The sequence below is a fragment of the Caretta caretta genome, chromosome 14 (genome assembly GCF_965140235.1).
Source record: "Caretta caretta isolate rCarCar2 chromosome 14, rCarCar1.hap1, whole genome shotgun sequence".
NCBI classification, from domain to species: Eukaryota; Metazoa; Chordata; order Testudines; family Cheloniidae; genus Caretta; species Caretta caretta.
In genome coordinates this window covers 21,056,673-21,083,231 of record NC_134219.1, presented here as the reverse complement: position 1 = coordinate 21,083,231, position 26,559 = coordinate 21,056,673, and the positions used below count along the sequence as shown (strand labels likewise).

The 26,559-nt window shown below is 44.8% G+C and overlaps 1 protein-coding gene across 1 annotated transcript in view; it reads left to right on the top strand.

Annotated features, from left to right (window-relative positions):
• LOC125621415 (heparan sulfate glucosamine 3-O-sulfotransferase 3A1-like) overlaps nt 1-26,559 on the top strand; it is a 90,441-nt gene that overhangs the window by 1,557 nt on the left and 62,325 nt on the right. The window lies entirely within an intron of this gene.

Below are 26,559 nucleotides of genomic sequence, written 5' to 3'. Positions count from 1 at the left end.
CCTGACCCTCAAAGGCCCTCCCAGCCCCGAACCCCATAGCCCCTCCCAGCCCTTGATCCCCATAGCCCCGATCCTCATACCCCCCATAGCCCTGATCCCCAGACACCCCTTGCCCCTGATCCCTATGGCTCCCTCACCCCTCCAGCCCACCAGCCCTGATCCCTGAAGACACCCTATAATCCCCAGTCCAACCCTGATCCACAAAGACACTCCTCAGCCCATAGTGCTCCCTTCAGCCCTGATTCCCAAAGCCCTTCCCAGCCCTGATCCTCAAAGTTTCTTCTGCCTCTCCAACCTCCATAGCTTTCCCCACATTCCTTCCCAAATGCCTGCCAGGATCAGGTCATGCAACATGATCAGCAATGTCTCATTTGTCCACAGTTGCATCAGTGAAGGGGAAACAGGGTGGGGGAGAGAAGAGGGGAACAGGACTCATCCTAACCCCATCAATGCAGGGGGAGCCCAGTGTGGGGAGGCCATAGCAAAAGTCATTTTATAAGGAGGGTTCCTCTCAGGGACAATCAGCTCTTGAACTGGGCTCCAAAGTTTTCAACCACCTATAGCATGTGATTTATTTAGTGACTGGCTCATTTTCTTTGTAAGGCTTCTTTAGTGATTAAAACAAACAAAAAAGCAATAGGTATTCATACCCCCTCCTCCCCCTCATTAAGGAAGGGAAGTACCATGTCAGGATGTTTAGGAAATTGTTGGGTGTTTTTAAGGTATATTTTGAAGGCTAAGGGCAGTCTACACTACAAAACTAAGCTGACCTAAGTTACGACCAGGTACAGCCACTGCAGTAATTGAATCAGTTTTACATGTACACACTACTCTCCCTGTGCCCTCAGTGTGCGTCTTCACCAGGAGCTCTTGCACCGATTTAACTGCCAGAGTGGGGCATTGTGGGACAGTTTCTGAAAGGCAGCAGCAGTCAATGTAAGCAGTGCAGTCAGTGTCTACACTGACACTGCGTTGACCTAATTACATTAACGTAAATGCTACGCCGCTCGCAAAGATGGAGTTATTAAGTCGGTATAGTGGGTGAGTTCCGTCGGAGAGAGCTACATTTTAGTGTAGATGCTTACAGGGTTAGGTTGATGTCAACCTAGCTCTGTAGTGTAGACCAGGCATAAGTTGATAGCAAACTATATTTTGAAAGTCTGGCTCAAGGTACTATCAGTTGTGTTTTTCTGCTGTGATGATCTAAAAGACTTCACTCAGCATTTCACTTGATTTTTTTGTGTGTGTTTGCAACTTCCATGTACTTAACATCACACACACCATGGGATCACTCAAGTGTGTAAAATTGAACAAGTTTGCAGGATCAGGGCCTAAATCACTATTTTCAGTGGAAATTTGGCTGATAATTTTAGACACCATCCTGATACGAACATTGCTTTAGATGATCTTTAAAAAAAGACTTGTTGCAAGAAAACTGAACTTTTTGTTTTTTAAAGAAGTCTCATTGTAGGAAAAATAAACTGCTTGTGGATGAAAGTAGATGAAAATTTAGCAATATGCTCCAGAGCCCTGTCTTTGTTCAATTTTTGTTTTTTGTAAACTGCCTGGCTCATCTTTCTTTTTAAGAAAGAAAAATGTCATGCAGAGGAAAGCCTCAGAGTTCCCTTAAATTTGCTGTTGTATTTGTAAAATCAGGTAGTAATCCCTGTGAAAATGAGATAAGACTGTATTTTAAAGTGAGCAACTGACAGTGTAGAAATACATATGTTATCAGGTATTACAAAATCAAGCAAATAAACAACCCCTAAGCATCTAGTCTTTAAAATATATTTCCTCCATTTAAGTATGAGGAAAGTTATAAGTTTCACTCATAATTTTGGGCAGTCTGATAATAATAAAAATGTCAGTGGTAGTAATTATCCATAAATAGCCATGAACAAAGTCAGGAAAGAAAGCAAATGTTGTTAAAGTGTCTTTGTTTTAGCTTTCTGTTAAAGTAATTAATTTTTCATTTGCTGGAAAAGAAAGTAAGTGGGAGCCCTTGACAATGTGAAAACAGAAATTAAAGCCATAGGGCAATACTCCTCGTGTTATTAGTTAGATTTTTTTTCTGATGTGTCGTAGTAATTTAAAGTTAATAAAGTTGTGTCCTCTGGCAAGTTCATATGAAAATGACTTGTTGGATCTAAGAATAGGTTGTCCTTCTTTTGCACAATAGAAATATTGGGGTTTTGCATCCGGCAAACAAGCAAAAAAGAAGGGACTTGAAGTCACTCTAAAACTTGTATCTAATTGTCATTTAACTCTTACTAACATTTTAGTGGAAGGTGGTATTTGGTTAAAATTGTGATGACTATACTGAAATCAGCAGTATCATCATACGGAAAGTCAGAGTCTAGCCCAAGCGTTTGTGCAATGTATTTTTTGCAAAGGGAAGAGACCACTGTACTTCCATATATTGCACTGGATAGAATGCACCTTATTTTCTCAGATTGCAGGGTGTGTTTTTTCTGAGAATAAAGATTTCCTCTTGTGAGGGCTGAAGCTGTCTACAGAATGATATTTTTAGTGTGCCCTTATCCAATTTTCCATGCACTGACCCTCTATCAGAAAGGAAATATTAAAAACAAATCTGAAAACCTCAAGAACTTTAATCAACTCTTGACTTTGAAAAATAAACACATGGCTTTGGGAGAGGGTCTGCCATTATTTATGGTTGGTAATTCAGGAAATCTGTTTCTTTGACAATGGGTTCCTTGATTCATTGCAGAGGAGATGGCACTGTGGGTTGGCCTAATCCTGGAAATCTTGCCTGAGCAAGGAATACAGAATCTGACCATATGCCAGTGACATACATTATTGCACAATAGATTTCTTAGTGTCGGGGGTTTAATTTTCAAAGAGTTTGGGCTTGATCTGGTAGCTCTTGCTCATGTGAGTAGTTCCCCTTCAGGCTCTTCATGTAATCACCGTGTTTTACCATTTGATACTGGAGCGTTTACATTAATTGCTTCAGTTTGTTTGCTGTTTGATGTGTTGAGTTTCACTCTTTTGCTATTAGCTCTGTGGAGATTGAAGTACAGTGAGTTCTTTGTATGGGGCTATTCATGACTAGGGACCCAATCCTGCAACCGTTATTCATGTGAGTAATCCTTACTAACATGTAGTTCCAGGAATCTCAGAGCTGCAGGATCAGAAAGTCGGTAATCACTTAAATGGCTCTGTTTTAAAACATTATTTAAAAAAATCTTTACATGCATTTGTCATGATCTTTGAGTAGTTCAGAATACTGGGAATATCACCATATGTTTGCTAGTATCTCTTGATTGCTTGTCTTTGGAATCACCATCTTAGGTTTCAGATTTATTTTTATTTTCGAGCAGGCAGACTAAACAGCATCATTACAGGATATAAACATTTTAGTTCACTTTCTGTGGCCTTAGGGAACCTCCATGGGCACTGAATGCTTTATCTAAAAAGTAACAAAAAGGGCCCGGATCTTTACACTGAAATGGAAAAGCCTTTAGATACTAATATTCATAGATGTTTATTAACAGCAGCAGCTAAATAGCAGACTTAAGGGAAGATAGAGGGGATCAGTGGATTTTACATGTTTCATGAAGTTGATGTGTTTGGATTCTTAAGAGATCATTCAAATTGGACTGTATATTGTCACCACAGTGCCCCTCACAGGCTGAGAAGAGAGAAGCAATGTTGATCACAGAGGAGATAAAGGGAGAATATCTATTTGGAATAAAAGATGAGCTTTAGTAGCTGGTGCATGCTATCATGAGATCCTTTTAATCGGGACGTAAGTGTTTGGAGAGGCCGATAACAGAAGTACAGCAAGATCAGACTCTTTTTTTTAACCGATGAATTAAATTATAATACCTGTAGGATAGCAGACTCCTACGGCAAAGAACTTGTAGCAAAGCTCTGTGCTAATAAGTGAAAGTCTCAACACCTACTGTGGTTCCAGACAATAAGTGAAACTGATCTAAAATGCTGTATGTTAAATCAAGTGGAATAATCACCTCTCCTCTCAGACTGCGTTGCATCTGTTTAAAAGGCAGCTCACCTACAGTGAGGTTTATTTAAAAACAATCTTGGTGATTTTATTTGGGAGGTGTGACACCTACATGGGCATTTGCATGAGGTTTGAATATCAAGGGAAGTTCAGTGCTTACAACAGCTTTCTCCATTTCAGTTTTGCGAGTACTTAGTTCATAAGGGAAGGAAGGAGGGGAAACAGCCCACAATGGTCTCATTGACTTTAAAACACAGAAATCTCTGCTCTGGTCCTGAACAAGTCTATTGAGTTGACAGAGTTCAATAGCAGGTGAGCCTGTGTTTTAATAGAGCTGAGCTACCATCCCCTCTACCCGGCACATGACTGTATGCAGCCTGGGGAAAACTTCAAGTCTATGGGGTTAATGCAATCGAGTAAGAAATGTCTGAAAGAAAAATACGTGTTTGTTGATGGTATTGTGAGCCTCACTGTTTCTCTCTGATCCTTTGTTAGCCGTGCACCGATTCAGTCGCCCGCTGGAATGTCATTATGCTGTCAGTCACACAGGGAACGTTTATTTCATATGTTTTAATCTCCCTGCCTTTGTAATGCTGCTGCCAGTTGCACTAGAGAAAAGCTGAGCTAATGTCATTAGGCTACAGCATTCTGCAAGAGATGAAAGATTATTCAAGGTTTCTCTGTCAGGCTGGGAGTTTCCTCCCTGATGCCTCTAGACCTAGGAAGTTCCGCGTCCTTGTATGAATATCCTCTTGGTTTTTTTCAAGGCAACCAGTAATGCATGAGGGTCAAAGTGAGCTGGGAGTTGTTCAGTTCCTGAAAAGAATGGCAGGAAAAGCAAGTTCGTAGCAGCTGGGAGCAGCTGTAAAGGACCTTCTTGTGCAGTGAGTTTCCCAGCCCCTGTGCCTCAAGCCTCGATTCACACAAAGAGCCTGAAATGAAATCAGAGCCTCCGGGACTCTGGAGGTCAGCCACTATTGCGAGGTCGTATGGCCAGAGCTCATCTGGACAGCATAGTTCAGAGGAGCGGAGTGGGAGTCATTTGCCACTCGGTGAGAGACCAGAAGAGAGTATGCATTTTGGGTAGGGTTATGCGTGCACAGAAGGGAATGTTTTAAAAAGAACTAGCGCAATGAATGAGAACTGCAAGCAGCCCAGATGGCCCAGCCATCATGAGTAAAGTACTGCAGAGCAAACTACTTGATGTAAACACCAAAAACCCTCTTCTCTCTAAGGGGAGATGCTTTAGCAATTGTGAGCCACAACTGTCCTCAGTCATAACTCTGTGCCTGGTAGGGGAGACTTTATGTACCGTACAAATTTCCTCAGGGTAAGTGAGATTTTTTCCCCTCCGTCATGCAGCTTGGTTGACAGAGTCTTTGGTTTCTAGATGTTGATGTGGCCCCCACAATACTGGAACTGTGAGCCTTTATATTGTTTGTATTCTCTGCGGGCAGATAATTATATTCAGGCATTCGCTTGATCTTAATTCTTTTGGTTTTTTAATTCCTGGTTTATATACCCCCCCAGTGTGTGCTCGTTGTCGGAAGTTTTGCCGTTAAAGCAGATTTAAGCTTCCCAATCCTTGTGTTCAAGGACGGAGTCATTATTTTTTGGCTGGTTTTTCTATTCCAAGAGACGGTTTGTGTTGGGGAGGCTGGAGTTTAGGAAAGCTCGTTTACATGAAGCCAGAGCTTTAAATGTTTTTGCGGGAGGCGCCTCGTTCTATGAACTCTGCTTCTCCCAAACACACTTGAATTGATTAAAACGTTGCATCCTGCTTATAGTGACTTTGCAACCTGCTTATAGTGAGCTTAGGCTGTGTAAGGAAGACAGTGGGAGAGAATGGGAGTCCTGAATTATGTATTTGTATTGCAGTAGGGCCTACAAACCCCAGTCATAGACGCATCATATAAACAGAACAAAAAAACGGTCCCTGCCCCAAAGAGCTTACAATACAAGACAAGAGACAACCACTCAGACAGACGGGGGAGTGCAGTGAGACAGTGTTGGCCAGTATGATGGGCAGTGGTCCAAGCACACCAGCTGCCTAACTTGTAGAGATTTGTGTAGGCCTCGTGGCAAAGGAGAGTTTTGAGGAGATGTCTGAAGGAGGTTAGTAAGGTTGCTTTGTGGCTATTTAAAGGGAGCTCCTCCCTAGCCCTGGGGGGCAGCCTGGGGGACAGCACAAAGGAGCTTGTTTGAAAATTTTACTAGTGGGTGATGGAAGCTGGCATCATCAAATGCAGCATAAGATGATGAATGGAGTCAGAGAGGGGAAATGTTGTTCAGTGCTTCAGGTGCTTGCCTGGTCTCAGGGGACCAGGTTCAGTTCCCTGCTCTACCACAGACTTCCTGTTTGACCTTGGGCAAGTTGCTTAGCTGTTCCGTGCCTCAGTTTCCCACCTGTACCGTGGGGATAATAGGCCTGCCCTGTCTCACAGGGGTATTATGAGGATAAACACCTAAAGATTGTGAGGTGCTCAGATACTGTGGTAACGGGGGCAGGTCATAGACATACCTAAAATAGGTAATCTGGTAATTGGAGTTCCTGTTACAAACTGACCATCAGGTTAGTGTGATATTTATCTGTGGGCAAAACACCTTCACTGTGAGGTAAACCCTACACGTGCTGCTGTACCTGTGGCGCGTCCTCTGGCAGTGGGCCTGCGGGCATGGGGTTGGGGCAGGAGAGCTGTGCAAAAGGGATTACCTCGCACATGATGCAGGGCTCCATGTCCTTTACAGGGCCAGATTCACCTGTATGTTCCAGCTGCTTTGCGCCACTCTTAAGATACAAAGCAGCCATAAACCCGCTCTGACTGTCCAGTTAAACCAGATTTGTGGCTGCTTTGCATCACCGGAGTATGCTCGTGACCTTGGCCCCTGTTCACAATGTTATCTGCGTGGAATGTCTTGATCAGGGCAAAGGCTGATTAGTTAAGAGAGTGAATAGACAAGTCCTCAGAGAAAGCTGAAAGAGACAAGTCCCTTCTATCACAATCCGCTCCATAGCCTTGTTTCTTATGTCTGCACAATCTGAGATTGCTTGGGAGCTAGCTTTTTTCACCTCTCTTCACTACGTGATGTAGAGCGCCATCTAGTGTATACACGTGGGGGAAGATTAAAAAAGCAACATCGATTCCACATACCCAGCACCCAGTGGGACCCAAACTTATTTTGGGTGGATAATTTTTTAGGGATAAACCAAAGGGTTTTGTTTTGTTTTGTTCTGCTATTTTCAAATAAATATCGTCTTTGATTTCTTGCCTGTGGGGAGGCTGAAAATATACGGGGTTCCTTTAATTTCTAGGCATTTAGGATAACTCATCGTTTTGAGCAGGAGGAGGTCTGTGACAGGGCCAGGTTTTCAAAAGGGCCCAGTTCCCATTTAGGCACCAGAATAAGCAGTCAGATGTTTTTAAGTGCCCTGCATCCAATAACTCCCACCGTGACCCTTACAACCAGGCTTTCGGTGCGGGGCTGGGAGCTCTTTCAGAAGCGTGGCCTCACGTCTGGCTGCCTAAATTGGAGTGGACCTCTCTTGAAGAATCAACCCTGGTTGTGGGTGCAGAGCAGTATTGAGAATCTGGCTCTGTACATCAAAGACTTCCTAGGCAAAACTCCCAAGGCCCAGTCTCATGGAAATCAGTGCTGAAACGCCATGTGGCTGTCATGGGAGAGGATTAAGCCCATTTTCCTGCAGAAAAGACTGAGGGTACATCTACACAGCAGCAGGGCCGTGTAATTTCCAACTTGGGTAGACGTGCACACGCTAGCTCTGCTGAAGCTAGTGCCTAAAAATAGCAGTGTGGTCGCAATGACATGGGTGGCAGCTTGAGCTAACCACCCGAGAACGTACCTTGGGGGCTGGGCAGGATTGTATTCAGATAGCTAGCCTGAGGGTATGTCTTCACTATGGAGATAGCTGCGTATACTCTGGAGGCTGTGTCCACATCGCTGCATTGGTCAATTCCCAGCTGCTGCATAGACATACCCAGAGTGGCACATTTTAAAGGCATGCACGAAGCCAGCATAACAGTGATACACTTGCCTCCATTTTTAATAAGTAGCTAGTGCTATCTTTGATCTTGCAAACTCTTACTTACACAGATATCCCATACATAGGCCAGTAGTGCTGCTGCCTTTGGGGGGACTTTTGTGAGTAATTGTATTGATTCTTTGGTCCCTGGGTAGAAACCTGGCTCCATTGAGACAGCGACAAAACTCCTATTTACTTCACTAGAGCCAGGATTTCATCCCCATATCTTTTGAAGCATAATAAGAAATCAGGCATATGGGAGTAGTTAGTTTCTTTCCAAAGTGCTCAGAAGAGGGAACAAGCGATGAGAAAACCTGAGAATAAAAATGTTCTCCAGTCTCTCTCTCTGTACACATTAACACTTCTTAGCTACTAATTACACTTTTCTTTCCCTTGAGAATATCGGAGTAACCCAAACTGTTTGCATGCTGAAAGGGGGTAAGAGGAGAAGGGGTGATTGTTATGGTCATAAATCTTTGCAAATTCTCATTAAGTACCTTTATTATGGAAGGGAAGTGGATTAGGTTGCAGCTGTAGTTACATTCCTGGGGCCAACCCTGTAGCACTTTCTCATATAAGGAGCCCAAAGTAAATCAGTGAGACTATTCATGAGAGTAAGGGCTGCAGGATTGGGCTCTTGCAGTTTACTGCTATGTTCACTAGCTTCCTTACCCCAGATATCCCAGTTGTTTCCAGCCCTCTTGGTGCTAAACTGCCTTCAGGGAAATTCAGTAGCTATGCAGAGATTTCATACAGTGTGTAAACTGATGGACCTGATCCTGCAAGCCTGACTCTTGTGAGGAGTCCTTATTCTTATGAGTAAGTCTATTGGCTTCAGTGGGGTCTCCTCATGCAAGTAAGCTCTGCAGGATCAGGGGTCTAATTATTCTTAGTGTTTCTGTTTCATCACCTGTGTGATTCTGCAAGAAGAAAGATACATATTTTTGTTCCTGCCGAGGTCATTGCTTTCTTTTCTTTGTGGAGAAGTTCATAAAATAATGTTCCTGTGCAGCACCATCTGTTGCAATGATACCATCTAAGGTTCCCCCAATCTCCCGCATTCTACAAATCTTGTTACTGGTTTAGTAATACAGCCTAGGACACTAAAAGAAAATTCCCCACTTCACCCTGTGGGATGCTTTGGAAGCCAGAGAGAGGCTGAATTCATTCGGCATTGATTTGTTGTTTAGGTGTTTTTGATGCTGTACTGAGATGTGAAGGTCCGCACCTCCACGTGAAAGTAGGGAAAGGGGAAACTGCTGGCAGCATTGTAGAACTCTGCAGATCTTATGCGGCCTATTATCTGCATCTTTATGTGCCCAGCTCTAGACTGTAAATCAGGATCTGAATGATCAGGCTGAATTTTCAGTGTGACAGGCCTGATCTAACTCCCACTGAAGTCTGGGGGGAATCTTCCCATTGATTTTGATGGAAATTTCATGAATCAGGGCCCACAGAATCATAGAAATCATAGAATTGTAGGACTGGAAAGGACCGTGAGAGGTCATCTAGTCCAGTCCCCTGCACTGAGGCAGGACTAAGAATTAGCTAGACCATCCGTGACAGGTGTTTGTCTAATCTGCTCTTTAAAACCTTAAAAAAAACATACTGAAGAACTACTTTAACTCCCTCCACGGCATATGCCTTTTAAATACTTGCCTCCAGCAGCAATTTCAGTTAAGTATAACACCTGGTAATAAAGGATTTCAGTTTTTAAAGGGTTTTTCTAATTTCATCATTAATACAAACACATTCTTCCAATGTTTCTTCAAACACAATGTGTTTTGTTTCTAACCTCTGCCCCAGTCTCTTTATATATAGACCAGTTCACTGCAGCAGGGATATTTAAATGAGATTTACACTGTGTAGGATTCAAGGGTTTCTTGCTTTCTTCGATCTTTTGATCTTCCTAATCGGTGGGGGGAAACATTTTATAAAGCCTATTTGCAATGTTAAAATTCAGGTGCTTAAAACCCAAGTTCCTCCTCTTCTAATTGTAGCAAAAGCTTGTAGTATTTCATTATTTCATAGCTTCAGTGTTTTTGGTTATTTTCTTCCTGAATCGTTAAGTTCCTATAATGGTCTCTAGGAAGCAGGAGAGGTTCTGTCTGGTTTAAGGAAGTGGCATGCGTTCTAGCTTGACACACATGCTGTTCACCTATTGAAGTAAAATGGGGCTTTGCTTGGATAGAACCCAAATCTGAAAGGCCATATTCGGGCTGGCTGTGTGCACCACACAAAACCAGGCAGGAAACTGCATGGTGGAAAATGTCCAGCTGGAATTCTGGCTGAAGAGCTTCAGCGGGGCTGTGTCTCAGGTCCTCCATAACAAGAGCCACAGAGCTTCATTCTGGGCTAACTCATAATGCTACTTACTCCATTTTAGACTTAAAGGGAACGACAAAGGTTTTCGATGGATTAATTCCCCCAGGAGGAGTATTATTGATGAATAAACACCAAGGCTAGCTAAAACTTTTACCACATTGAAAGTCTGTTGGTTGTAAAGAGGCACCGTCGCGTGGTTTGGATTCCAAGGTTAGCTGGTTTGAGGTTTTTTAATGGTTGTTACACTAATCTAATAATGAACAGAAAAGTACCTGGACCAAATTGTCCAGTCTTTCCAGTCAATCAAAACATCCATTGATTTCAAGCTCAGGGGAGTTCCTCCATGCAGACACCGTTCATCAAAGGCTTTGTTGGGGCAAGTACGTGGGAAAGGGTCTGGTGGGCCGAAGGGTTTGATTTCAATGAGAGTTTTGCTTACGCTGGGATTTCAGTTTGGCTCTTTGTGATACGGTTTGTTTTTTTCCCTTCATTTCAATAAGAAGGATTTTGTTTGTAATGTTTAAAGATATTCCTCTGCAGTGTGGGACAGTCAAACCCCACATCACTGGGGAGAGCTAGTGGAAAAACGTTCAGCAGAACAGTTGTTCATTGGAAAAGGCAGCTTCATTGACATTGAACGATTTTGTGGGAACATGTTGATTGATTTTCAATGACATTATTGATGGAAAAGTGTTGAAACAAATCATTTTGACGTTTGTGTTTTGATAATATAAAAAACATTTTGTTTCAGCTGTATCATTCCATTTTATTTCATTTCAACTTTGATAATATCTTAATTTCAGTTTTATTGAATATGATATAATATACTGTTTCGTACCATAATATTTCAACATTACCAAACTGAACTGTTTTGATTGGGCCCAGATTGCAGTTTTTTGGTGTTTCTGTTCCGTGAGAAATGTTGACTTTTTTGTTCCAATTTTGAACAAATATAAATTTTGAACTGTTGGACTTTCCTGCAGGACAGAAATTCCGGTTTCCGACGAGCTGTAATACCGTGGTTGCGAAGGAAGACCAGGACATGAAATTGAGGACTATAAAGAGCAATGCCAACCAGTTTGGCTTTACTCTCCAATCAGTGCAAAATGTTGAATGTCAACAAACCCACATATACTAGTGAATGGGATGTTTTAAAGCCTTTTCAGATTTAATGAACTGCAGTACCCTGGGGTCAGGTAGGGCATTGTTTTTCTTCTATATGGGGACAAATTCTCCCAGTCTGCAGACTGTCCCACTGGATACAAGGGGCAGTTTCTGGTCACAAAGGGCCCACCCCAACTGCCAGTGAAGTTAATGGAAAGAATCCTGTTGACTTTGGTGGTTGTTGGGTTGGGCTGGAGTCTGAGTATCGTCTCCTCTGGGAGCAGTGGTGTTTAGGTCCCTGGAGCCTGTGCCCCGCCATCTCAAGATGAACTGAGATCCACATGGAAAACCTTCAGACTGCGGGGACATCCAGGGTGAGGACTGACTCCTATGTGCTGTTCCCCACTGTCTACATTGCTTTCCCGACCTGTTCCTAACCCCTCTGCAGTGGGCAGGTGGCACAGAGCTGGAAAGGGACAGCATTAACTCCTAGAAAGGAGTTTTCCCGGAGGATGGTGCTGTGTGGAGTTCTTTTTGTTCTGTGTTTGTATAACACGTAACCCAATAGAGTCCTGATCCACAACTGGGGCTCCTGGGAGCTACCATAATAGAAAAAATAAGTAATAACTATAGTGGCATGTTAAACTTTGTGCAGGAACCTGGAAATCTGTTTCCACCCTCCTTTAACAACGATAATGAGTTTCCCATTGCAGATAATACTTTGTCCTTTAGATGTTCAAAGTACCACATGGACATTGACTAATGAATCCTCACAGCACCCATCAGGTAGCTGGATTATCATCATCCCCATTTTACAGATGGGCACACTGAGGCAGAAATGTACCTTGACTTGCCCACAGTCACCCAGTGAGTCAGTAGCAGAGCCAGGATTGCAATTCAGGACCTCTTGATGCCCAGTTCCGTTTTGCCACTTGTGGTTCTCTTGTCATTATGATGGGTTAGGAGAGCACCAAGGAAAATCCAGGTACAAGAAGTGGTGGTGGGGTTCTATTGGGCCAGGTATTTCCAGCATGGTGCTCCCAGTGTGTTGTCAGAGGTGCCACCTTTCATTCTACACATGAAATTGTGGTCCTTACGCTTGAGGTCGTTCAAAGTTCTCCTGACTCTTTTTACACGGTGTCACTCCTGTCATCCTGGCTGAGTGCCAACTCAGGTAATTCTAGTCTTCATCCCTAAAAATTGACCTGGCGGTTTCAATTGGCTATGATGTCCCTTATTCCCCTTTCACAAACTGATGGGCAGTGTGTTATTGGCATCGACTGATTGCTGGATTCCAGCCCAGAACTGGTTGAATTTCAGTGGTGGGGAAGTGATCCTTTGCCTATAATCTGAAAAACAACGTGGGATCCTTGCGTATGAAAAGCACTATGCAGTGGCAAGGGATGTTGATAATGTTCTAGCCGAGCCCTGGCCTCTCATACGGCGTGAATATTAATATTTATTTACAGCCATTTCCATGGCTTTTCTCAGTATAGCGTCTGAATGCCTATGACTGTTAAACAATCAGGACAGTTTACCTCCTCCAGAAGAAAGAACTAAAGCCAGCTGTCGCATGCTGAGTGCTCAGTGCTATCCCCACTGCATCTGTTGTTGTACTGGGCCACAAAAGCAGGTTGGTCTTTCAACTCTGATCACACGGTGAATGGGCATTGGCTATGTGTGCCACTTGTACAGCTGGGGACAACATGTCTTATGGCTTCAGCTGGCCACCTAGGGCACATCTGAATCTCTTTGTCGAGCTGCAGCCGCTGGGTCACTGATTTTATGTATATATATTGCATTAGCACTAGAAGGCCGCAGGTGAGATCAGGGCCCGATTGTGCTGGGTGCTGTGTAGACGCTGGGTGGGGAAGGCTGGTCGGGTTGGATGCGGGGGACAGGAAAGGGAGTGAGAGAGGGCAAGGGGAATGGGAGGAGGAGGGCAATGAGGAGGGGGGCGGGGTAAAGGGGAACCAACAGCTAATGGCGATACAGAAAAGGAGGGGTGGAAATCCAGAGTCTTGATTTTACAAGCTGAGGGGCAGGGCTGGCAGGGGGCGGTGAGAGCTCCTCCTGGCCCCTGCACCCCATGTGGAGAGGAGGCCACTGAGCCTGGTGCTATGGGTTTGTGGGTGGGGGTGGTACAGGAGGGCTCCATGCCCTTGCTGTTGCTAGCTGCTTGGGAAAGGCGCTCTGGGAGTCTGGGGATTTCCATGGCCTGCTGCTGGCAGGCTCCTGAAGGCTGCTGTGTTTTCAGACAGGCCTCGAAACAGGGAATTTGGGAGCCCGCATGTCCAGACGCAGAGTGTGAAGCGGACACTTCCAGCCCGGGTGACTGGGGTGGGGATTAGGGAAAGGACAAATCCAGAACCTTCTGGAGCAAGAGAGAGGAGCGTTTCCCTCACCTGGAGAGATCGTCTCTCTGGCATCTCCTCCTGGCCATGCCAGATGAGAAAGGCAGCCAGACCCCTTGCTTGGAAAAGGCCAGAGCAAAGAAAACAAAATCCTAGCCACACACATCACATTCTTCATCACAAATGCCCTGTGCTTGCTGTGACGGGTCGGACCCTCCCCCACGTCTAGGGTGCCACCTGATGTGCTGGGGTCCCACTGAGCCCACCCGTTCCACCAGCCCAGGATTCCTCACCTGTCCTTGCTGTGCCAGGCCCTCAAGCCTTCTCTGGCACACACACACAGATAAGGCCACACCCAGCTCCGGACACAGACTGAAATCAGCTCTTGGGATTTACCCAGCACTTACGTGCACACCTCCTGTGGGGTGTAAACCCAAAATAATATTGTCTTGCGCTGTGTAGAGAGATCTGTACCACGCAAGCTCATAAAAATCACCCCCTTCCTCAATGTGGAGGGAGGTATGCACGGCTTTTTGTCCCCCCTCCCCACTCAATATGAATTGCACAAACTGGGTTACGGAATAAACAAAAACAAGTTTATTAACTACAGAAGGTAAATTTTAAGTGATTATAAGAGATAGCAAACAGAACAAAGCAGATTACTGAGCAAATAAAATAAAAAACACAACCTAAACTTAATTCACTAAAGGAACAGGTTACAAATAGTAATTTCTCACCCTAAATGTTGTTTTGGGCAGGTAGCAGAGTTTCTACAGCTTAGAGTTCTATTTATTTCTCTTCACAGGCTAGACCCCTGTCTCAGCCTGGATTCAGCCCTTGCCTTTCCCCAGCTTAGTTCCTTTGTTTCTTCAGGTGCTTTCAGCAGTCTTCCTTCTTGGGCGGGGAGACAATGGAGAAGAGCCCTGATTGACTCACTTCCCAGCCTTAAATAGGATTTACACAAGGTGGGAATCCTTTGTTTCCAGTGGAAAAGTACCAGCAGTGTTCCAAGTGGTACTCCGTACCAGGTGACATTATCACATGGCCTTGCAGTGTTAAAGCCACTGTGAGACAAGGCGCCCCAGCACCTCTACACTTGGCAGTTCATAGCCCCAGCACTTGCCATGTCAGTTATGAAAGTAAAATAATTGCTTGAGCCCCAGCACCTCTTCCATTACAAATTAAACACTGCTGCAGAGCTGCCAGTGAGTGCATGGTTGGAGCATGAGGAGCAGCGGATCGGAGCTAAGAAGTATTTGCAAAAGATCTCAGTGAGGTGGGACTTCATGTTGCAGTGCATCAGTGGCCCACCTAGTCCAATGTCCTCTCTTCTACAGCACCCTGCACAGGCTGTTTCAGAGGAAGACGTTGAGACTCATTCCCATTTCACTCTGCACCAGGTCTATTTGTGCAGTAAAATACCATGGGGCAGCATTTCCCACTGATCCACCTAGCGATCCGTGTGTTCATGATCTGCTTGTGCCATTACGCTGAGAGCCCAAGTATCTCAGCACTATTCCCCACAGCTCATCCCTACTGAGTTAATTATTGCTGTGCCTGACACATGTAGGTAGAGGAAAGTGCATTATCTGGGGCTCTGTAGGGGATCAGTAAGGAAAGCATGAGTGTTCTCCTGTGCCCTTTGACAACAGAGAGTCTGCCAGTGTTTGTCATTAGACAAATGCCTCCCTCTTGCTCTTTGTGTACTCAAGTAACTGGCCATTATCTTCTTTAATCCTTGTAATAATGGTGTCAGGGTGTCAAGGAGTCTCCATTGCACAGGAGCCATTGAGAGAGGGGAAAAAAGCTGGATTGTGTTTTTGAAAAGGCCTGAGAGAGTGAGAGACATGCAATTAGCCAGGGAGTGCCGCTGCAGTAGATTTAAAGAGGGAATGCAAAGCTATCCAGGCCCAGCTCCTGCTCCCATTGCTTTCAACACAACAGTTGTCAGTGGAAACAGAATTGGGCCCTCAATCGCCGCTATTAAATTGCAAATAATTTCCTGCGAGGGGGTGAATTTTCCAGTAGGCATATGAGACATTTGAAGGTTTTAGGGGGAAGGAGAGAACTGTGCACTGCACCCATGTTCCAGGGTCACGCTAGTATTAATGAAAACCTCACACCGAATAGCTTCCTCCTCCAGTACTCTCAAGAGGCTGTGTTCTGCAGTCCTTACTCAGTCATAATTCCTGATAAATCTTGTTGGGGTTGGGCCTAAGGATTTGCCTGTTAAGAACCTGTCCACGGGTGTAACTACATCAGTTTAGTTACCCTGAATCAAACTGCTAATGGAGAGGTTAAACTAAACTGGTTTCAGCCCCATTTTACCCTAGTGCAGTATATTTGCACTGGTGTAAATAAAGCCGTTCAGTTACCTCAAGGCACGCTTTCTTAATATAGACAAGGTCTGAGTCAGGACCGCTGTTTCCCAATCGGAGAAACTGAATAACAATATAGATCTTCAAATTCTGTGATCTGGAGGGGAACAGGAAGCGAGGTGAAATGACCTAAATAACAAATTATTCATTGTGAATTACTCACTCGGTTCTAGTTATCAGGCCAAAGTCAGAGAACACTGGAAACAAATGTCATGTAGCTCTCATCTTAGTGAGGTGAAAGCCAGGGCACCAGCCAGATAAGTAATCACGATAGACACTAAGGGTACGCCTACACAGCAGAAAAAGGCCCGCAGCAGTGAGTTTCAAGGTATGTCTACACATTAAAAACCCACGGCTGGCCCATGCCAGCTGACTCGGGCTCGCAGGGCTTGGGCTAAGGGGCTGTTTAATTGTGGTGTAGACAATCAGGCTTGGGCTGGAGCCTGGGCTTCAGGACCCTGCGAGGTGGGAGGGTCCCAGAGCTCAGGCTGCAGTTTGAGCCTGAACATCTACACTGCTATTAAACAGCCCCTCGAGCACGGGCCAGCCATGGGTGTCTAATTACAGTGTAGACACACCCTCAGAGCCCAGGTCAACTGACTTAGGCTCATGCTGTGGGGCTAAAATTAGCTGTGTAGATGTTGAGGCTTGAGTTGGGGACCAGGTTCCACGACACTCTCCCTTCACAGGGCTCCAACCGGAGTCCAAGTGTCTACACTGCTCGTTTTAGCCCTGTAGCGAGAGCCCTGCAAGCCCGAGTCCGTTGCCCCCCTGGACTCTGAAGCTCGCTGCTGTGGGTTTTTTTGCCGTGTAGATGTGCCCTAAGAAAAGGGTCCCTTATTACATTAGACTTAATTATTGCTGGATAAATACTGGAGAATAACTTTCAGCAAATGTCATTTCAGGGTCTGGGATTTTTTTAGTTACTTGAATTTGCTTTGTGTCCGTGCCCCTTCCATGTCCGCTTTCCAGGAAGATTTCAGCAGATTGACAGGAATATCCCTGGGCACAGCAGATTTCAAAGGAGACCATAGTAGTTAGTTGCCCAAATCCCACTGAAATTTAATGGGAGTTGGACACTTAGCTTCCTGAGGCTCTTTGGAAAAACTCCCAGTCTCTGCTTGTGTCGGTTCCTTCTAGATTTGTTTTCCGCCAAACTTAAAATGTGATGTCAGATTTGGCTTTCACTCTTCAAATCATGGACACTGATGATCTGTACACAGGTAACATACAGGTGTTCCAACTTGCCATTGCTTTGTAGATCTGCTAGGACTGTATTAATTTACAAAGAAGAATAAGCCCGATAAGTGTAGGCCTCATTCATGGTGTCTTTTAGTGTAAATAAGGTACATTATACCTGTTCCAAGGCCGAGATGGTCTGCTAGTTCCCTCTATTTCTGTCTGTTAGGGATGGCTGAAAAGCAATATGGGCCCCAGGCTAAGCTTTGGGGCATCTGCCTGATCCAGCAAAGCAACAAGGAAATCTGCACTGCAAGACGTTGTGGAAAGAGGTCTCCTAGAAAAAAGAGAAGCGTTATTCTTAATAGAAGGGCTGGGTGTTTGTGCACATAGATACATTTTAGGGCTGGGGGAAAACTTGGTCAAAACTGTTTTTTGATGAAAAATTGGGTTTTTGACTAAATTAAAATTGTTCCTCAAAGTATCCTCTTTCCACAGAAAAGCTGAATGCCTGAAAAAAGTTTTATTTTGTGTGAAAATCAAAATATTTTGATTCTGATTGGCTGCTAGAGTACCTTTTTGGAGATATATTTCAGTTGCCTCCTGGGATGTCATCCCCTCTGATACACCACGACCATAGGATTCCCATGATGCACCTCCTGCCCTCACCAAGAGGGGAGACCATGGTGCATCATGGGAGACATAGTCTGACCAGGGAGCCCAGCCTGTAGAGGATTATGGGAGCCTGAGACACCCAAACAAGAGTTCCCAAGAGGCACCAGGGCAGCATTTCTGAATTAAAATATTTTGTTTTTTTATTTTTTGCTGAAAAGTCAAAATTGTCTGTCTGTAGACTTTCCCTCCCCCATTTCCCAACTAGCTCTAATATATGTATATACACCTGTGTGTGTGTGTGTGTGTACGCATGTACAGACACACAGCTCTCCTCTGCTGTGAAGCCTACAAAATATAACAATGGTTAAGCCATTAAGTGCTGGGTCCACTATCGTCTCATTTCAGAGGAACAGCCGTGTTAGTCTGTATTCGCAAAAAGAAAAGGAGTACTTGTGGCACCTTAGAGACTAACCAATTTATTTGAGCATGAGCTTTCGTGAGCCACAGCTCACTTCATCAGATGTGTACCGTGGAAACTGCAGCAGACTTTATATACACACAGAGAATATGAAACAATACCTCCTCCCACCCCACTGTCCTGCTGGTAATAGCTTAAGCTATTTCTTTTATCGTCTCATTGCTATCTACTGCTCCCCTGTCTGTCTGTCTGTCTGTATGCATCTGTTGTCTCTTGTCTTATACTTAGATGGTAAGTTCCTTGGGGCAGGGAATGTCTTTGTGTCCAAAACCCAGTACAGTACCTAGCATAATTGGGGCTCTCTAGGTGCTACGGCAATACAAATAATAAATAATTATATATTATACATAGATACATGCTATCCATAGAAGCAGTGTGGCCTAATGGATAGATAGAACCCTGGCTTGGGATTCAAGAGACCAGGGTTCTTATTGGCCATCTGGGTGACCTTGGGCAAGTAATTTTACCACCTTGTGCCTCAGTTTCTCCAGCTGTAAAATGGGGATAATGATACTGACCTCCTTTGTAAATTGCTATGAGACCTACTGATGAGAAGCACTATATGAGAGCTAGGTATTATCACAGAATCTAATATCCCTGTTATAGAATCTATATCAGTCTCAGCATGTATCGTTCAGGGAGCTTTGATTCCCTGGGTATAATGAATACTCCACTGCTTAGATATCTCTGTTACGTTTGCTCAACAGCAGGGAGTGGTAGAATGGGAAGCAGGGAAGGGTGGGGTGAACAGTTTCTCTGGGTTCAAATGCCCATTTAAGTCACCAAGCAGAAAATGCATTTCATCGTCGTCTTCACGTGTGCACGTACTAAAATCACCGTGCAGCTTTGCATGTTGTGCCTTTGTCCTGGTGCACCTTGCTTGGGGAGAGCATCCCTCCTGACAGGGGTGTGGCCTTTGCCTTTTGGGGGGAGCGTGGGGAGGGATAGCTTAGTGGTTTGAGCATTGGCCTGCTAAACCCAGGGTTGTAAGTTCAATTCTTCAGGGGGCCATTTAGGGATCTGGGGCAAAAATTGGGGATTGGCCCTGCTTTGAGCTGGGGGTTGGACTAGATGACCTCCTGAGGTCCCTTCCAACCCTGATATTCTATGATTCTCTGAGGGCCAGCCGCTGGTCAAGAGAGGCCCGGCACCTACCCGGCACCTCCAGATGATTCAGGTAAGGAGGGAGGTGCATTAGCAAAGGCCAATGGGTGGATCTTGTCCCATGCTCACTTCTGTAGCGCCTGTCTGCAGTCTGTGATGAGGGCCCCTCACTTTCAGGGGCAATAAATTCACTTGCATACTTTCAGGAATAAAGAATAGCAGGAAATGCAAGCAGCTGGCTGCAGTCTCTGAAGGGGCCAAGATGGGGGATGCGCTTCACACTCTGACCCAAATACACTGCACAAGTATTTAATTGAATTAGATGGTGTCAACCACCTTAAGTGTGATTCAGCCTCACCATTAGCTGATGGAGCTCCATTGAAGTCACTTCATTTGGCCACTTGTGCCTACTCTACTCAGCCCTGCCTGCATTGAGGTAACAAGACACTTGTCGAATGCAGGGTGCCTTACAATCCACGGTCTAGTGATGCCACATTCAGCGCTGGATGGCTGTGGCTGGAATTGCATATTAGGGCTTGGAGAAATTCCTGAGCTTCAGCCGAACACCGAGGCTGTATTTGCCGATTTCAGGGGTGTGTGTGTGTGTTTTATAGGCATCATCTGTTCATCGTTTCCTAATTACAGATGATTAGGAGGCCATTTGGCGAAGTGACAGCTAACTTTCAGATCCCAGCTTATGCATGGATGTCTCCATTTCTGATTCACCCATCTGTGCAATGCTGACATTCAAGTGACTTTGGCTTCATCAAAAAACAAACTGTTTAAAAATTAACACTCCTCTTTCTCCAACTCGTCCACACATACGCCCCCAACACACACTCCAAAATCAAGGCTGCAAGAGGGAAATCTCTGGTTAATAAAACCCACCCTTCTCCTAACCTACCCCCATCAGCAACAGGTACAGCCCAAAGAGGGATCTTACCCTGCTGAGGTGTAAAAATTCCCCCACTCCAGGCTGTCTGTGCAAGGCAGAGAGATCACTAACAGATGGTTTCCTGCTGCTGTTGAAAGTGAAAGCCATTTGCTTGATTTAGCAGTTGGGACATGCCAGCCCTCCTGGGCTAGACAGAAGGCTGCTGGTTTTCAAGTTGTCCTCGAGGTTCTTCAATACATGAGTTCCATCCTCTTATGTTGTAGTTGGTTTTTTGTTTTTAAAACTATACAACCATCCTTCTCTCCCAACCAGAGACTATTCTGTGGAGACCAGCTTTCACCCAGCTCCCATCCTTCTTGTAATTTCTGAATGTGCCTCGGTCAATTTCAGCACACAGCCACGTCTCATTCCGCAGCAAGTGAAACTCCTGCACCTGTGCTTCTGATAGTGGGCATTCCCTCCCTTTCGCTGTAAGTGGTTAAGGGAGCACATATAACCTGAGGGGGGTGAGAGATTTAGACACACTGGGGAAGACTTTGGTCATGGCTGCACCGGGTAAAGCTGCGTTAACATGAAGAGTGACTCTGGATTTAGACTAGTGCATCTGAAAGCAGGATTTGTTTCGGTGGGCCAAATTCAGCAGTGATTTATAGGTAGTCTTGGCAGAATTTGATTTTTATTTTTTATAAGTTTGATGGACCATATCGATGTTCATTTTTAAGTATATTTTAATTGGTATTGATTTAAATTTTCACCATTGTGCAAAATTCTAGGTTGTCAGCATTTTTTCCTATTTTTATCAATTTAAATTTTCACAGTTATGGGAAATTATTGGGGGGTGTCAGACAATAATTATTTAATGACAACAGATGCTGAGATTCAAAAACTTAAAGCTTTATAAGCATTAAAACACACACTGTCAACATCACATATCAAAACATACAAAGTAAATATCCTTAAATCAAACTCTAATAAGTTCTCAAGCATCATTTTTCTTACTTTGCTTCTCTGTGCATTTTGATTATTGTTGATGGAAATATTTGTCTCTGTGTGTTCGGTGAAATTGACGTTTACCGATTAAAAATCTCGTCCTACCACACGGACGTATAGGCTGGTGTGAAGAGTCTAAGCTTGTGTAACTTACGTGCTGCCAACCTCGTTCGACCCTGTGCTGGTGCTTGGGCTGCTGGAACGATGGAGTGGGCTGCAGCTGTGATTTGCCTCCTGTTGCCATAACCCCTGTAGGAATCCTGGCAGCAAGCGCTAGCTGGGGTGTAGAGAAACCCACACTTCCCTGCATTCCTGGCCCACCTTGGAATGCCCCAATATTCCCACTCTGTGGGTGTCTGCAGGGACAAAGCAGACCCAGTGCTTTGGCTGATGGAGAGGCCTCACTGGGATTCACTGGCGAGGCGGGGCGGGCTGGGGGGGGCAGTGCTACATCTTCTAGAAGAAGATGCACATTAGAATGGAAGGGTGGCTTCCTTTAACCGGCACCTTCTTACACCCTCTGCTCAGCTGCTTTTCCTGCTTTATTCTTTTCCAGCTCCTCTCTGTGTTAGGTACCCCACCACAGACTCTATTACAGGCAGCTACCCCAGCAGTGGAGCTTAAATCCCATTAATCATCACCTCTGAATATGTTCCAATACAGTCCCTCTCCAGCATGGGGCTGTCTGAAGCATGTGTAATGATGGGGCAGGGGTACCCCGCCCCAAAAGGACAACAAAGGATCTGACCAAGGGGCTCATTAGACCTGGGGGCAACTCTTTTTACCCTAGCGGAACTAGCGGACAGCTGGCTGGCTTTAGTTTTCGATGCTCATGACCCTTTTATGATATACAATCCCCCTGTAAAAAAAATACAGGCCATTCAGTTAACTCAAGTTTGCCGAAAGTATCTCTCGCTCTTTTTTTTTTTTTTTTTTTTAAAGACTAAAATAAATACTGTCACAGTAAATATAAGAATTTTTACAGTTACGGGGCCCATCTGTGGGCTGTAGAAACTCTGGTGCCTTGTGTTTTGTGCCTTGATATTTGATTCTTTGGCTCAGGTTTGGCCCACTGGAAATCTTTCCAGTGTTTTTCCATCAGTGCAGAATACCAAAGCTTACAGCCCATAAATCCAGGAGTTCGGCCGTTGGGGAGCTGAGGGGGCAGGAAGAGGGAGATGAAGACAGAGAGGTTTGAGTACCCAAAGTTTTTGCATCAGGATTGTGTTTCTTCAGTTTTTTAATCTGTCTTTCGCACTGGGCATGTTTATAGGGCCATTAAATCCCAGGATGTAAGGGAGATCAGAGGAGGTGTGGAGGGACTGTAATGTCAGGAATTGGATTGGGTTTCATTCTCCCCTTCCTCTGGGGTTGCCTCTGTGGTCACACTTGTGACAGGAATTGCTGCGTCTGCTCAGCTGGCCTAGTGGACAGACCTATCTGAGCCCTGCTGTGCATTTCAAAATGGATGGAGACACTGATACGTCTTTCCTCCTTCCACAGGGAGGTTTTTTCTGAGTTTCCTTTGGTCAGGCCAAGATTGATGCTGCGACATGTCGGGCTTTGCTAATGTCCCCCTGGATGTGTTAACTCCTGCATTTGGGGAAATTTCAGCTTCACATTTTTTTCCCCCTTTATAGGTCCCCAAAACAATTCATAGGTTTTTTTTTCTTTTCAATTCCGTCCTGTAGAGTTGGTGGTGAATTTCACATCAGCGGTGGACCAAGTACTTGTCCTCCCCCCCGCCTCATCCAGTCACTGTGAGATCTAGGTTTTGCCTGGAACTAATCTTCATGTCTAAGTCCAGTTACTGCTGTGAGCTATAGCAGGGCTTTTGAAACAGAATACAGTATTTTTCTTGCCATTTGATACACAGCTCCTCCTAGATTGCTCATCTCCTCTCTCCTCCCCTGCCTATAATAGCAACTGTTCGGAGTGGAATAAGATACAGATTTTTTTTGTTGGTTTTTGCTTTCTATCTTGGATGGAGTAGAGTCTCTTCTCTCCATCTGCTGCTCAAATTACCTTGCCTCTCTGGATCTGCAGGGGGATCTGCAAAAGATGGTGAAAGCATTTAAGAATTGCTCAAGCCAATTAGTCTCCTTGGATAAATGCTTCCAAGGAAATTATCAGTAAAGGGGTGGAGGGGAAGCAGAGCCCTATCTGATCTCCTAAGCCCAGGGGCTAAACGCTTGACTTATCCTATTAGAGTGCTTTGTTAGAAGAAAAGAAGCCCGTGCAGTGAGAGAGCTCCAGCTTCTGTTTTTCTCTTGGGAGGCACCTACAGTGCTGTACACTTAGATGCTGGGAACCATGCAGGAATTCCCCTCCAGGGCTGACCACCTGTCCTTTATTTTACAGGACATACCCTTTTTTCCTCCCCACTATTGCTTGGATCTGAACAGCACGTTTCCAGCTGGAGTCGAAGCCCATGGAAAACAAGGGAAGGGTTTCCATTGACTTCCATGGGCTTTAGATGAAGCTCTTCGCACGTTGCCAGTGCATTTCTCTTGAGTTCAGATCCTGTTTCCTAGGTACCAGTACTCAGTCCCTTTTGGGCCTGACTCTCCTCTCCTGTCTGCCTATTTTACATGGCTGTCGCTCATTGACTTCAGTGGAGTTACTCCTGATTTGCACCGGCCCTTAATATTTAGGGTCACAGAACCTGTGGCAAAGAGAGGTGGCCATGAGCTGGGGAGTCAAGAAGAGCTTAAAGAGGAAAGGGACTGAGTGGCCTGGGAGGAGAGGGACATGAAGCTCTTAATGGAGGGGTTTGCACCAAGCATGACCCCCAGCCTGTGAGTGCCCACAGAGGAGAGAGAGAGAAGGCCAAGTCTGGAGGAGCAGAGCTGCTCAGAGAGGTCAGGTAAAGCACGTCTCTGGAAAGCGCTGGAAATCAGCACGGCAGATTTGGCCTCTCAGCTGGGTGGGCGATGGGGAGGGTTGACAGAGTTGTTCCCATGCCATGGGATGGGAGTTGCCGGCTGGTCTCAGCATTTGGGATTCTGAGACATTTGGAGAGCAGGAAGGACTGTGGAAGATTGAATTGCAGCAGTGAAGCCCGTCAGTGACGGAGCGAGACCCCGGGTCTCTTGAGTCCCAGGCCTGTGCCCAGTCTGCTGGACCAAAGTGCCTTTTGCTCTGCCTGCTATGACTCACGTTAAAAGTATTGCTAGGGGAAGCCATAAAACTGATATAGCAGTGGGAGATGGAGGCGCTGCTCAAGTAAAACTAGACAGCCTGACTAATCCATTCATCAGAGTGCTCCCAGCTCCTCCAGCAAGGCAGATGAGACAATGCGCAGAAAGTTCACCTTGATCCGGGACATTTTAATAAATAAAACATTATAAAGGGGGGAAAAAAGTCTTGTCAAGAGGCTTGGTTTGGTTTGGAGGGTGGATGGAGGGGAACAGATTTGGTATGTGAGGGTGGGTGTTTCATTATCTTACTAGCCCAATGTTTCTGAGTCCATTAGAATCCCACCAGCTGAAGCTCAGTGAAAGTAGATTTCCAGACGCGCAGTACTTAACGTCTCTCACAAGGCCCATCAAAACCAGAATATTCTTTAAAAAGTGGATTTGCCTTGTAATCTAATCAGTATTAAATAACAATTCTAAATCTGAGGCTCCATATTTAAAGTGCATTTAATCTCTGGGGGTTGACGGAGTTATTTAATCTAATGAATCACCATTACTGTCTCATAAAGGTGCTGCACAGGGATGGGTTTTTCACTGAAAATTGCAGTGGTTAAATAATTGGAAGTGAGGGCCAAATCCTCAGCTGGTGTAAATCCATCTAGGTTCATTGAAGTCAATGGATTTTACCAGCTGAGAATCCGCCCTAGAATTTATTTGCATCCCTACAACATCTTTTCAGTCAATACCAAATAATTGTCAGTTGTCAAATGTTAATGGTAAATATCGGGCTGTGATAGAATTCTATTCCCTGTTCTGCAGCCCATTTGCCGTTTGGCCTTGGGCAAATCACTTCCCCAGTGTTTCAGCATGAGGATAATAATGCTTCCCTTCCCCACAGAGGGGTTGTTAGGACCCAGTTGTTAATATCTTTAAAGAGTTTGCAAATGTGAAGTGGTGGTGTTCTGCTTTGAATGCCGTTTCCCTGGGATTGCACACAGTTTGCTCCTGACCAAACACAGATTCCCTTCGTCTGTAATCTCATCTGTTAGGTTGCTCCGTGCATGTATAAAGCCAACCAAACACCCCTGATTTTTCTTTCTGTGCTCCGTCGCCGTCTGCATTTGGTTTTGCTCTACATTTCCATTATCCCTTATGCAAAGGTGGAAATAATTACTTGGTAAGCAACCTCTTCTTCATTTTTGAGTCTGTTTATTTAGATTTGAGCTCTTCTGAACCATCTCTTTCCTTTTCTGGCCCAGACGGTAGTTATTTATTTTTAGCCCTTCTTAATAGCTCATTTTTGCTTTGGAATTTACTACATTAATTCCAACGAGCCGCGTTCCAAGTTGACTTCCCCTAAGGCAATGGGGGCCATTGCATCTGTTGATTCTTATTTTTTCCCCAAAAAACCTGGCTGTACCTTTTTTTTTTTTTTTCATTAAGCAGTTTTCCTTATCACCTTTCAGAGGGAAATAGGATGTGTTCCCATCTGGATTTCCCTTGCTGGCTTTGTAATGTTTTCTTAGTCACCCGGTCAATCCACTCATCACAGAGAAAGCTGATCCATATTGTGCTGGTTAGTTACATATACTCTGAACTTTTTGTGCTTAAATATATTGCAGTGATATCAGCAGCAGGCAGGGACTCTGCTGCTGTCAAATGTCAGAGTTGGCATGACTATATCTAGCAAAACTGGGCAAATATTCCTTCTCTGTGGTGTGCACTTTAATTTCCCATGATTATTTCTTTAATAAGACTGATACTTACTGTACATTGCTCATTTGCTGCTAAAATTGGAACCGTTAGAGCAATAACTGGCAATTACCTCCTGAGTAGCGCACCATGTGAATATCTACATTGCTTCTCCAAAGGGGGGAGTATGGAAGCGTGGCTTTTAATAGTAGGTGTCTGCGGGCTGCAATATAAGACTGCAGTGTATATTTAGGGATAGTCTTGGCGTGTTTCTGTTT